We start from the raw sequence: 14439 nt of genomic DNA, 5'->3' as shown, positions 1-14439 counted from the left end.
GAAAAGAGAGAGATCCGCACACCAAATAGCTCCCGTATAAAGGACTTTTATTTTCTGCTGTGTGACATTTCGAGCACTAGGCTCTTCCTCACCATCTTAAATACCCATAGTTACCCATAGGAGACATTAATTCTATGCTCCTTAAACGTGAACTCTTCTGGATACATACATTGGGCACTTTGGCCCCTAAAGGCCTGAATGAAGACTTTGACATTAGACCATTTCTGTGAATACATATCCTATGTGTCATCTCTCGAACAATAATATTGCCTCTCTGTATGCTATGTTGTCTCTTTTTTGGAGTGTTCTGGTCTTCTGTATGGTGTTACATTTGTTTTTTTCCCTGTTATATCTCAATGAACGCTGTACTCATCAGACCTCTCTGGATTCAATCTCTGGATTAGATAAGCAAGTGGAGAAAACCGGGATCAGTCGTGCCAATGTTTTGCCAAATGTTTTGGGATTCAACCAAGCGGCCAAAACGGGTGAATTTTGAAGCCAATAAGAAAGTGGCTGAAAGCTGCAGTTCCTCTACCGTCCGCCAGGGTCGGCTCCAAAAAGACTCTAAATCCCGCCCAACTCCATTCATGTCTATGGGACCACAGCTCAACTTCTCACTCAAAATATAAAGTCAATAAATGTTTTCGACATGAGATTATGGTCTCAATAGCTAATTTCACTTATTCTAATATGTGTCCGTATGGCGATTTTCAAAATAACTGCGTCATTAACGGGATATTACGGTTATAAAATGGGGTAGTTTACCGAGTGATTGACAGGTCGCCTGTCCAGTGGTCGCCGATCACGGACCAATAGCAGGCGGCGCTGTGGCTCTGTGGGAAACCCCCGGCTTCGCTCTGGCTGCTCCGACTCCAATAAATGTAAACATGGCAGCGCTCGTGAACCCCCAAATTTTGGCTTCAAAACGGCCCTTCATAGTGACTTCACACTCACTATGTTACGTCCATCTTTTTTTCTACAGTCTCTGGATTCAACACATTAACATTGCTCCCCCATGGTTAATAAAGGTTTGTCGCTATTCGCTTTTGAGAAATAAAGTCGCCAGGGGGGTCGCCAAGGTGGCAACACTGGTGACAACTGACTCAGACTTTTACAGTAAAATAATAATAATGATGTTGCAGTAACACTCACCCTGTCTCATTCTTCCTGTATTTCTCCCGTCTGCTCTGCTCTGTCCACTCACCAGTTTGCTGCTCCTCTCTGCATTTCCTGCCTGTGCACATCTGTGTGTGTGTGTGTGTGTGTGTGTGTTTACTCTTTCAGCTCAGTTGCGATATTCAGCTCGGTTTTCAGTTGGAGACATGTGCCTTTGCAACATTTATATATGTTTTTTCATCTAGTGTCCCCACTTTTTAATTTTTAGAGTAGAGCTTGTGTTCTTCCATTAATGATAAATCTCTCTCTCTCTCTCTCTCTCTCTCTCTCAAGCCAGTAGTCTAGTTTCACTTTCACTTCCCGGTGTGGCAGCAGGTTATGCTTGCAGGTTAAGCATTTGGCAAGTGCAGAACTTTTATAGAGGTTGGCCTTATTAAAATCCCCAGCCACGATGAGGGCTGCGTCTGAGTGCTTGGTCTGGTGCCGGCATAGCATAGCCTGTAAATCTGATGCATTGTGGTGGAATGTACACAGCGGTAATGATGACCGAGCTGAACTTGCAGGGAAGGTGGAATGGTCTAATAATGGAGTAGTAGTAATGGAATTACTGCTAAATTGTTTTTTGTAAAGTGGGCATTTCTAAATTCAGGAGCTCATGTGGAATTTTTTATCAAAAATACAATATGTATATTGTATTTGCTCTATATATTTGCTGTTCTATATTGTTATTGTTTATCTTAATTTATCACACGGTTGCTAATTTATGGATATTGGGTATTGTGTATATGGGTCACTCCCCCATGGGGGTGGAAACACTGATGATGGCCTAGCGCTTGCTGCTGTGCGTACAATAAACTTTTGTAATTTAATTGGTTGTGCGGACATCCCTCCTGTTTTTTTTTAATCTACATGCACAAGAGTATGCACCCTAAAGACAACAAGAAGAGTTTGGAGTTGAGCGAGTTATTTCTTCCTTTGTTCAAGGTGGAATGGACAACATTTAATAGTTAGATGTTCCAAAGAGACTCCTCCATCCTTGGATTTGCCAGACTCCTCTGTTCTGTCCATGCGGAAGATAGAGAAACATTTGCATGGTTGTATCGTTTGATCCGGCACCAGGGGGGGTCAGCCATGTTTCGGTCAGACAGAGGATGTTACAGTCCCTTATGTCCCGCTGGAATCTTATCCTCACCCTAAATGTCATCCAACTTGTTCTCCAAGGACTGGACATCTGCAAGCAGGAAGCTGGGCAGAGGTGGACAGTGGGCCTGAGCTCTCAGCCTATTCCGAACTCCAGCTCGTCTTCCCCAATGTTTCCACTTTCGCTTCCTTGGTTATTATTAGGTAATAGTGGTATGCAACAGACTACCCGTTGCCTATTATTGCCTAGTAATTATGGTAATAGTAATATGTCGTCTGGTAATTACTGAGTGATATACAGGTCAAAACAGGGCTTTTACCAATAATTGTATTTTAATGACTAGTTATTATAGTAGTAAGATGTATGTGTACATGGTAACATCTTATAAATTTCCTGTAAAATCTAGTGGCCGTTATTTCCATGCTATAGCTGAGTAGTTTTCCAACAATATAATAACATCTTTGACATTTCTGCAGAATTATCTTACCATAGCCTGTAAAATGCAAAAACAAATGAAGAAATGGTAACTGCTTAAAAATTTCACCCTAATTTCCTTCAGGGAGTCATGACAATGAAAGTTCACCTGGACCTTAAATAGAAACAGGTGTCTGTTATTAGTGGCGTCATATGACGAGTCCCCAATGCTCCTTGATAACAAGTACTAGGTTACTTATTTCACAAATCTTCACATTTGACCCCATTTTTTTTTTTTTTTTTTTTTAGACCCATAGAAATAATATGTGCTACATCATTTTCAAGATGCTATAACAAGCATGGGCCCTTCACTCAATATTGGTCACAAATATCAAGAATGCAACAGGACATTTTTCAATTCTTTTTTTTTTTAGGACAAAAATGGACAAAAAAAATAGGACAAAAATGTTTAGATATAAAACCTGAAAAATATTAACTTCCATCACAAATCTAGACTTCCCAATATTCTACAATAGCAATTGCTCCTTGTCATATAGTCAACAATGTCCTGACCACAATAACAAACATAAATATTTAGCTCACACATTTACTTGTATACAATCATTCTCAACGTGAGCTCAAAGAAAAGGTCGAAGGTCAAACTCTACATTTAGACCCCATGGAGTTAATGTTTTTAAGGGGAAGATCCAAAATGCTTCCCGCTTCAACAAACTTTTTTTAATATCACCCCCTCTTCTTGGGAGATTACCTTTTTTCAATCCAGATATAGAGTTTAGTTCTCCTTTTGTTCTCTGAGGATGTAGGAGTTCTGATCTTGGTTTCTGTCTAATTTTACTGCCTCATCTAATATTTTATCAGCCTCTCATTTTGAATTTCTTTTGACTTTGCTGTAAACAGCATTATTTCATTTACAAGTTAAAACAGTTAGAGAATGTAGAAGAATGACTGTTTTGATCATAGTTTCACTGTTATCTCTCTACCTACAATACAGATAGTCATGGAGTTCTGGACAAAATCATATCTGACAATAAAAATATTCTCAGATTCGGGTCAGAGACAAAATCTCATCAAATGGGGGGTCCGTGGCTCTAATGTGGACTAACTTAGGGTCCTTGATATGAAAAAGGTTGAGAATCACTGGCCTAAAGAACACTCAAACACCCTTCATCACAAGTTAAAGTGGCCGCTTCACTCTGGATTGTGGCCTCGAGGGAGTGTGAGATGCTGTTTAGAAAAATGTCATTTCCCAAAGGGGGTGAAATGAACTCCATCTCTCAGACATAAGCCAGGGCAGTCAAACTTTATGTGAGGATGCCCTTCGCTGTCACCTCCCAACTCCCTAACAAATGTGGCCATCACACTCTTCACCCGCATTCTGGCCTGGTTGATCTTCCCCCGGATCGGCAGCCCTCCACTGGCTCCTCTCAGTGATGGAGGAGAAGAGGATCGTCATCCCTGTGAACTGCTGGTGGAGGCGCCGCAGGTCTCGCTTCATCACTGTGACAAGCTCCACACCCTTGATCTTGCCGAGGTCATCGCCACCGATGTAGCTGTCCCCAATGAGCCGCACTTTTTTGACTTGAGGATTAAAATACATAGAATACTTTCTATAAATACACAGTGTGAGTAGAACTCCTGTACAGAGAAAATTGTTCGACATATGTACAGTTTTCAGTTGGTCTATAGATTTATAACCTATTTACTTATACACTTATACATACATTTTACAATAGGAAATTGGTTATTTGGGACATATTCTGATTAATAGATAGACAGTCCTTTCCTCTTAAAGGACTTCCACTTGCTGAAAATAATTGGTTTGGTTTGGTTCATACATCCATGGTCTGGTTCAATGTGATCAGAACAACAAAAATATGTTTTCTGTGTTTTCTCTCTGCTGTTTACATACAAGAAAACTGGTTTCCCCCATGTGTTCAGAATAGGGTTAGGGGCTGTGTGAGCAACAAATGGATTATTAACCATAACTAACATGGTAATTGTTTTATGCCAGCTATTTAAAGATATAAAGTAACTTCAGTATGGGTGTTATTGTGTTGAAAGGATGTGTTTCAACTGCGTTTTGAATTCAACTGTTGGAGATTACCTTTGGCCGTGTGTGTGTGTGTGTGTGTGTGTGTGTGTGTGTGTGTGTGTGTGTGTGTGTGTGTGTACTAGACAGCAGTGCTTCTGGTGACCATAAAGCTGTACAGTGAAGTAAATGATGAAACTGCCTACTGTAACAGTCAACTAAACATACTGTTTATTTTTTTTCTAAAACTCACAAGAACAGTAAGTAACAATAAGGGAAGACATACGCCAAAGTAAAAAAAGTAAAAGTTAAAACAATGATTTATTAACTAAAACTAAGGGGTAAACAAACAACACAAACGAAAAGAACAGAACAAAAGGTGTGCATCAGTGAGGAGGGAGAGAGCAACTGATGGTCAGAAGGCTTTTTAAGCCTAAGGAGTTCACCGGCCCAGGTGCACTCCAATCAGCCTAAACGACTACCCCACCCACCAGGCTCCTGCAAGACAGAGCCAGGAGAGTGGGAGGGTCGTCACACATAAGAGATATTAACAAAGGTTCTCTAATATAGGCTGGGCTCCTACACTCTCTAATGCAATTAAAATAAACCATGAAGAATGATAAATTATTGTGCTCTTTAGTCTAAACAAGATGAGAGACTAGGAGAGATACAGGAGAGAAGGTTCTGGTGGGATTTGTGCCAAGGCCGGCAGGGATCAGCCACTGCATCATCTGTGGCCTCAAGACAGAATTTATTTCACAGTTTCACTAACAGTAGTTGGTCATAAAAGTCTGGAGAGTCAAGAGGTTTTTATTTTATTAAAGGAAGAAAAGGCTGTAAGAAGTATTTAAGGAACATGTTTGGACAGGATTTGATCCAGGTCTAGCAGGGCGGTTTCAGTTACTTTACTGTCTTTGAGCTCAAGGCAGATTTTTTTCTTTCACAGTTTTCTCTGGCATCCACGACTTCTCTGTATCATAGTGCTACCCATTAAAATTGAGGGTCAGTACATCAAGGAGAAACATTTAAACATTCAAATGAAATAGCGGTGAGGCCCAAAAGATTGAAGGACCAAGGTACTATTGTCTCCAAACCATATTACATCAACAATATAAAATGAATGATTGAAAACAACTTTAATATTTGCTTGTGTTTTCCAGGTGATTGTAAACCATGCAAAATAAAAATCCAGAGTCGTCACTGAAGCTGATTGAGAGCACCTGGGCCCGGTGTACTCCTTGGGCTTAAAAAGACGTCTGACCATCAGTTGCTCTCTCCTTCCTCACCTATGCACACCTTTTCTTCTGTTCTTTTGGTTTGATGTAGTTTGTGTTGTTTGTTTACCCCTTAGTTTTAGTTAATAAACTATTGTTTTAACTTTTACTTGGGCGTATGGCTCCCTCATAGCCGGGTTGTAACAAACACTAGACACAGTAAATGAGGTGTGCTCCCCCTATGCCAACAGCAGATGGTGGTGTTGCTTAAAGAATGGCCATGTTGTATTCAGAGTAGAATAGTAGGAACTGAAGATGACCTGGATTTAGGCCTGAAAATTTGAATCTGCCTCGACCCAACTCAGGATGAGAGACTGAATCCCACGAATGCTTTTCTAATAATGGTGGGTTAGCACGCTGTTGATACTAATTTCCTATCAAGTGACTATAGAGTGTCAAGTGATACTCATAATTGTGTGAAAAGTAGTCCGGGTTACTTTTAGGGTTGGGGTTAGTCCAAGGTCAGGGTTAGGGCTTCATAGTTTGTGGAGATGCACCAAATAGGCAAGTGATACTTTGTTGAACATACTTTTTGTCACCTGATAGTTCAGTACCAACATTTGACTATCCAAATAAAGCGTTACCTAATGGGGTTTCTCAATTCTAATATATAATATATTAAATATAATTTTGAAATGTGTCTGAACCAATTAACAGGTAACACAAGAGCCAGTGCTTTATTACCGCTCAATAGGGAACTTTTCTTCCAGAATCAGTGCAATATTGTCTTTTATTGTCAATTTTTTTTATTGAATTAAAAGCCTCTACATGTAGCCCTAAATTGTCTTTGCTTGCCCCCTCTACACAGGGAGGTCAGAGGTCAGGGTCCGCTACAACAACAACAACAGTCCTGGAGCTGGTAATGATTCAGTGTCTTGCTCAAAGACACTTCAGCAGGATGCTTGCCATCATAGGGTAAGTAATCTTGTAAGACTCAAAATCCTTAGTGTCTACAAATTAAAACTTGGTGTATAATTTTATAAGGACATGGTCGTCAGTGTGAAGTGATGAATTGTTTCTCTTAATTCCTGAATAAAACTGCCTTTTCAGAGATACTTGGATGATGGTGGTGCCAACCAACCGATGATTCATAAATTAAACCACTCAAGCTACTGTATTTTATGCTTTGAAAGCAGAGATTAAGCCCAGTATTTAAATCTTAAATATAGCCAATACAAAAGAATGATGCAGTGATATCTAGGCTCTGATGATGTAGTGTGACAATATAGGAGCATAAGACGGTCATAAAAGTTGTTGTAAAAATGTCAGCCCATTTCACCACACGCGCACACAGAGAAATGGAGTATCAGCATTGATTAACATAGTGTGCTGTCTGTGTGAATTGCCTTTGATTTTCTATGTCATTTTCCTCTGCAGACAGTTGCTGCCTCTATGTACCTGAGAAAGTACGTGTATGTGTTGTGATGCACTGTTCTGTGTAGGTGTGTTATGTGTTGCTTAAACCCTATCACAACAATGTGCACACAGGATTTGAACCCTAGTCTTCCAGACCATGTGCAGACAGCATGACCGCTGCGCCACAAAGGAATGATACCAACATGTTGCTGAATTCCTTCTTTATAACTCCTCTAGTATCACAACTGGACTGCAGCCTTTATGTAAGAAGGTTGCAGTAATTCTTTTATTAGGGTGGCTCTTAAAAGAGCCTTTGGGGGTATGTGAGGGAGAGGCATAGCAGGCCTGGCGTGGTTTCTTCACATTACACCTGACAGCCCACCTCTGTCAGGTGCACACCGTCGGGTCGGTACAGCCATTTATTTTTGTTGATAGCTGAGTGGGTGACGGTGGGCATCGCGTGATCCCACAGGAATGCAGATACCACAGGAATGCAGATACCACAATGTTGAGACGGCACCTTGCCCTGTTAATCTGTGGCATCTGCAGTCTGCAGTCGGTATAGCCACACGATCCTCTCTGTGATGTCCGACCACAGTAATGTGGTTTTCGGGAGCACGGCCATAATGGTGCGGGGATCCCTTTTCATCCTCCGCGCCAACTCCCTCCTGGACACGTAGACTAGGTCGTTCTTTCCAACATGCAGGACCAGTATGGCAGGGGCAGACCTGGTAGCCCTGAGGCTCCTCGATGTAGGGGTCAGCCTGGTTCAGCTCACCCCTCTCCTTCCCTCCCAGTGGACAGATATCCCAGGGAAAGATAGATGGGGCATTGATCTGACCACAGCTCGATGGGCTGCCCAGTACACCAACGAGTCGCTGACAATCCACACATTTTTCTGCTCTGCCATGGTGTTTGTGTTTACAAAAGCCACCCAGCCAAACAAGAAGTTGACGCACAGCCAAGTATGGAAACTGAACCACAGTTCACTCACTGGATCTGAAGACATGGCTGGTCCCCGTAGCTCCTCATGGAGGGACTCTTCACTTCTACTAGGCCAAGGAGCATCTGGGTGAGCAAATCACATTCTCAATCCTGGCATATTCCCTTAGTGCTCTGGATTCCATTGCTAGACCTCTCTTCATAGCTTGTGTCTGATATACACCTTTCTGGATCCTATCAGCCAGCTTCTCCTCTCTATAATTACAGATCTCCCTAAAGTCAGAGGAGGTAAGGAAGGAAGGAAGATCTGGTGGAGGCATCATGGAGGGTGATGTACCTGCTTGGCACCACAGGTTGCTGATAAGATAATGTACTTTCGGCTTGTACTTTGCCCAAGGTACAGTCCACCAGTGGCACATTGCTGGAAATGATTTTCATAATTGTAATTAAGATGCAGCTGGCAATTCTTTGTACAGATGCTGGAAGACTGAAATGCTGGTACCGTAGAAAGATGTGGTCGCTGTAGTTGAAGTTGGGTTGTGGTCGATGTTGTCCATAGCAGTTATGGTTAGGCTCCATTCAAACTGACACACACAGCAATTGTTTAATAAGCAATGACAGAATGCAAACTCAGCAAGTAACAATGATATGAAGACAACTCACCAAGTAGTTTGTCCATTTTGTCTTTGTTTATTTGAGGAGGCTGTGATGGTTCCAGGGAGTTGCTGGCACTGGACTTGCAGTGGCCATCTCCTCCCTGGAGAAGATCTGGGTCTTCAGATCTTGCAACATGTGTTTCAGGTTGTTGCTGTGATATGATTTACAAATTGGAGAGATAATAATTAAACCAATAATTGAAAATTGTCCTTGTGTCTTGCCCACTGGCTTTCTGGCCCCCTGTGACAATATCCCCCACTCTGAAATTGATTTTGATTTTGTGTGTGCATATGTGGATGTGTGTGTGTGTGTGTGTTTTGTGTGCGTGTGTTTGGTGGGTGAGGGGGTTAAATGTGTAAGGGAGGGTAATATTTCCACAAACTGCATAAAGGAAATTTGCCTCTCTAAAAAAGTATGCCACATTTGTAGTAAAATATTGATTAATGTTCTACCCCTGTGACTGCTCTTAAATATATCAAACAAAACAACAAATGGATTTCTTGGGGTGACGGAGCCAGACTGGACAAGAGGAGTAGCAGGGCAGGAAATTAACTTTCATCCAACTCCCACAATGGGAGTGCTTTCCAAAACACACCAGATATTTTGCACTGTTGCGCTGTATTAATTGAAGCTTCAAGCAGTGAACCTATTTCAGATACAATGGACTGAAAAGCCTCAAAACTTCAGAAGGTCTCGTTTTGCCATCACTAGTGTGGAAGAAAATTCAACATATGTATTAACAGCTGAACTGGGGTCACCTCAGGGAATGTAAGGTTTCATGATATATGGTCACCTCACTGTAACCCTTGTGCCATAACTTACTATGCCAGAGGTCTACATCATGAAACCTTACATTCCCTGAGGTGACCCCAGTTCAGCTGTTAATACATATGTTGAATTTTCTTCCACAACTAGTCTCTGGCTCAGGCTGATGACACGACATGCAGATGATCCGCCAAACCCCGTCTCTTCCTCCCTGGACACGCCTCTCTCCTCTAACCCCACCCCCCCACGTCAAAAAGACGCCACGAAGTGAAATGCAAAGAAAAAGAAGTATTGCAAAGAAAAGAAAATGAGTAATCCCAAAAAAGTGCAACGAAGCTTATATTTTAAAAGGGCTCAAAGTGATCAATTTCATGCGAACATCAAACTTAATTTTACAATACCTCACATACAATACTTTGGTTTCATTTACCAAATTTCTCATGTGACACTGGACTTGACCAAACTTAATGTTACTTGGAACAGCAAGAAACGCTTCGGTTCAGTTAACCTCTTACTAGATTTTCAAGTTGATAAAATCATGAAATTGTATTATTGAGTGCTCTATCTGGTGACTCGGCATACTAAGATGTTCTTATCTGTGTTCAGCTTGTCATTGTTGTTCTGTCACCACTTTCCCATATTTTTCCATCACCAGTCTATCTAATAAGCAGTCTTAGTACAGTGTTGTCAATACTTAAAGGTAGATAGATAGAGAGGGGGAGAGAGAGAGAGAGAGAGATCTCCACACACAGGATGACGTTGGTAAATACACACAGCATCAGTGTGACTGAAAATAATGCACAGAAAACGGCTAATGAGGAGGCAATCTCAGGCTGAATAATGGAGTGGGAACAATGGCTATTCAGTCTGGATATCAGGCTAGATAAACACTGATCTGGACTCTTTCTCACAGTTGCATCACTCAGTCTGACCTCCTCCTGCTGGTTTTCCCTCCGCAGCGCTCCCCACCCCATTTAGTAAAAGCTACTTTCACTTTTATTAAACCTTTAACTCCGTGTCCGCTCTCACTGTGTCTGCTTTGCTGAATTTTTCTCTTGCAAGGCCAGGCATCCCACCACAAAAACACACACATATAAACACACAGGTAAACCAGTGGTCATTGACAGACACTCTTGTATTCAGCACTTGGCCTGGCATGACCTGTGAACTGTCCAAACACCGGCATCACATGACTACGAAGGATGAGTAGCCTGCTCACTATCTTACCCAATTTGTCATTTGAAAGGGGTATTACACTTAAGAGTGACTTTACACCAAGGGGCGATGGTACATTGTATCAGCCAGAACACACACACACACACACACACACATACACGCAGCTATCAATATTTATACTACTTGTAGTGAAACTCAATCTCAGTTTCTCTTTAAATATTAATGATGATTCTAAATTCTGTTAAAATGTACAGCTGAACAGTGAAGATGCATAGGTAAGGTTTATGGACTGAGAGGTTCTTCTAGGGTGTGGACACTGTGTGTGTGTGTGTGTGTGTGTGTGTGTGTGTGTGTGTGTGACAGACCCTCATTCTCGCAGGTCAATATTTATCCAGTCCTCTATAGGCTTACCTTGGATCCTCTTCTCATCCATTTCATCACTCCTTCTGGACTTTGTGTATGTGTGTGTGTGTGTGTGTGTGTGTGTTGGAGGTAGGGTGGGGTGGGTATATCTCTATCACCACACAGGCAGAGAGGAGTGTGTGTGTGTATAACCCCTCCGTATCTCCACACTGGCAGAGGAAGAGTAATAGTTTGACTTCCTAAGCCAAATTTCATGGTGCTTCTTTTTCTCAGCGCTCTTTTGGTAGAGAATTGTTTTCTCATCTTGCTGACTCTGCTTTTATTTTCCGCTCTGTCTGCTCCTGTGGTAACCAGCAAGCCAGTCTGTGATCTTTATGGTTTCCCCCCAGTTTTTATTCTTATGTTTATGTATGATTTTGAAGAAAACTTTTCAGACAGTACACACACATTGGGTTACTGTTGTATAAAAGCAATAATACCACTGAGGAATTCTTTGCTGTGACTTTGGTGATGCCGTCTGTTCAATCACCATCTTACCTATAATCACAGTACAGAATGCCCTCTAGAGTATTATTGATATAATCCATGTTGAATACATATGGAAGAGTAGTAGAGCCATTGTAGGTGATTTTTTTTTTTACAGCAATATTTTACCGGAATATTCTGGGAAAAAATCAAACTCAGAAATGTGCAAGAAAAATCTCAGAAGAGTTTTTTTCTGAGAATATTACCCCCCTCCCCCAAGCTGTGGTAAAAAAAATCTCACCTACAATGGCCTTAATACTCTTCCGTAAATACATAACTAACACAATACATACACTAATATACAATATGCAGCATTTTGATGAGCAGAGCGTTCTTAATGATCTGAATGAGAGACAAAGACATGCAAACCACATAATGTGTACTCCATGTAACAGGGGAGAGACAAACAAAACACTAGAAATATTCAGATGTGGAAAATGCATTCGATTACCTTATACATTGCTTTGGGAGATTTTATGAAAATGAATGATACAAAGTAGGTTGTGCTTCTTTTTTATATCTTTGAGAATAAAGGAACTATGACGGGTCCTCACACAAACACAAGCGCACGTTCACGCACGCGCGCACACACACACACACACACACACACACACACACACACACACACACACACACACACTTGCTATATATACTTGTGAAGCCAGTCCATTGACTCACACATGTTCCCTAGCCATTAACCTAACCACTTTGATAACTAAGCCCTAATTAACCCTAATTTTAAAGAACCTTTACATTTTAAAGCACGTTTTGACCATCAGAACGTGCTTCCGACTGGGTCTTTTGTAGTTGGACTAAATTGAAATATAAGAACTAACACACACACTAACACACACACACACACACACACACACACCACTGAACCTTCACCTTAAAATCCATGCTGCTTTTGAACCAAATACCAAATACTATATAATATAATATCACACAGGCGCAAAGCTGTCCATCACATTGGTCCAATTTGCACTTCTGAGATGCTGACCTTTCGGGTTCACTGTGATGGTCAAGTTGAGATGTGTTGAAAAGAATTTATTCAAGAGTTTTGAACCAGACCCGCTTCGCCTCTCCTCTTCTCTCCTTTTCTCTCCTCTTCTCTATCAGGACAGAATATGTTAATTGCCTTTTTTACTGCCAAATTACCAATGTGTGTGTCTTTACATACATGCCTGCAAGTGCATGTTTGTGTGTATCTTTGTCTATGTCTGTGTGTGAGAGAGAGAGAGAGAGAGAGAGAGAGAGAGAGAGAGAGAGAGAGAGAGAGAGAGAGAGAGAGAGAGAGACAGAAAAACGCAGGCATGCCTAACAGCTCAGTAGACTCCAATTAGAGAGAGGCGTGAGAGAGGTGCACTCCTGCTAATCTGTCTCCTCTCTGAGTGCTTTAGATCCTAAAAGGAGAGAGAGAGAGAGAGAGCGAGAGAGAGAGAGAGATGAGTGTGACACACAGAAGCAGAGGATGAGAGGCGGCGGAAGGTAGAAAGGAAGAAGTTGAGGATAAGACAGATGTATTTGTGTGTGTGAGTGATGGAATTTAAGTTTAAAAGAAAAAATATTAATATTTTAACTAAAGGAAAAATTCACTCAGATTCACTTACACTGTTAGATATTGTTAGATACTGATAGATGTTCTATCTGTCTGTGATGTTCAATGCATTCCAGGGGTTATTTTGTGATGAATTGTTGATGTGTTTTTTTTGTTTTTTTTGTGTACCCACTTTCTTTCAATCTGCCTCATCTACTTCAGTTACTGATTTCCTACATATCCCAGAATGCCCCTTACTCAAAACGCAACATATCCTGTTGCTGCATTGCATTCTGGTCTCTCTCCTGCTCCTGTGGGTGGAGAAATTGGTCTCTCTCCTCTTCTACGATGGATTTCTCCCTGTATGATTCTTGGTGCAAAATGGCAGCTCTAGAAAGAAGCCCTCGCTGTTTGATTCTGAGGGACTAACACCAAAACCTGATGTTTACCACAGATGTTTTACATTGCTTAAAATTTTTCTGATATTAAACTCCATTGTAGCGGCTGGAAATATTTGGACAAGACACCATGTTGTCTATGTTTGGTCAGTTATCCACAGGAATAAGAAAAATACACCACCAAACAACATCAAGTATAAAGAAATCTTCAGTTAAGTTAGAGGCTTACTTTCAGTGTGGGCTTCATTCATACTCTGTGATAGAAAAGCTGTGGGTGTTTCCAACCCTGTGTCCTTAGCTATTGATTGCGACCAACCCTTCCTGTCTGTTCACCAAGCTCAGCCAGTATTTCTCCCAAATAAATTCTGAGCCAGATCTATCATTGTCTGCAGCTGGGAAAATGTGTTTCCTCTATCCGGGGCGAGAGTCTGTCACTCCTGGCTGTCCCAATCCTGGAGCAGTGGCCACAGCGTTCCCACCATCATCTCACACAAATATGTGAAATGAATACAAACTCTGAATCGCTGATTTATGTACTGTGGACACATGTGAAAATAACGTTTCTCCCCCACAAACTGAAATACGTTCTAAAGGTTGGCTAACGGTTAAGTTTAGGCAAGTAAAGGTTATGGTTAGGCAATTAAAACAACTTTGTTAAGGTTAAGGAAAGGGCTTGGTCATGGTTAAATAAGAAAAACGTGTGCTACAAATGTGACTCATGGTAG

This window comes from Centroberyx affinis, unplaced genomic scaffold (assembly GCF_046629955.1).
Source record: "Centroberyx affinis isolate AG114_WGS23_722 - 3 ecotype Tasmania unplaced genomic scaffold, CSIRO-AGI_Caff_v1 ptg004722l_1, whole genome shotgun sequence".
In the NCBI taxonomy this organism is placed as follows: Eukaryota; Metazoa; Chordata; class Actinopteri; order Beryciformes; family Berycidae; genus Centroberyx; species Centroberyx affinis.
This window is presented reverse-complemented; position numbering follows the sequence as displayed.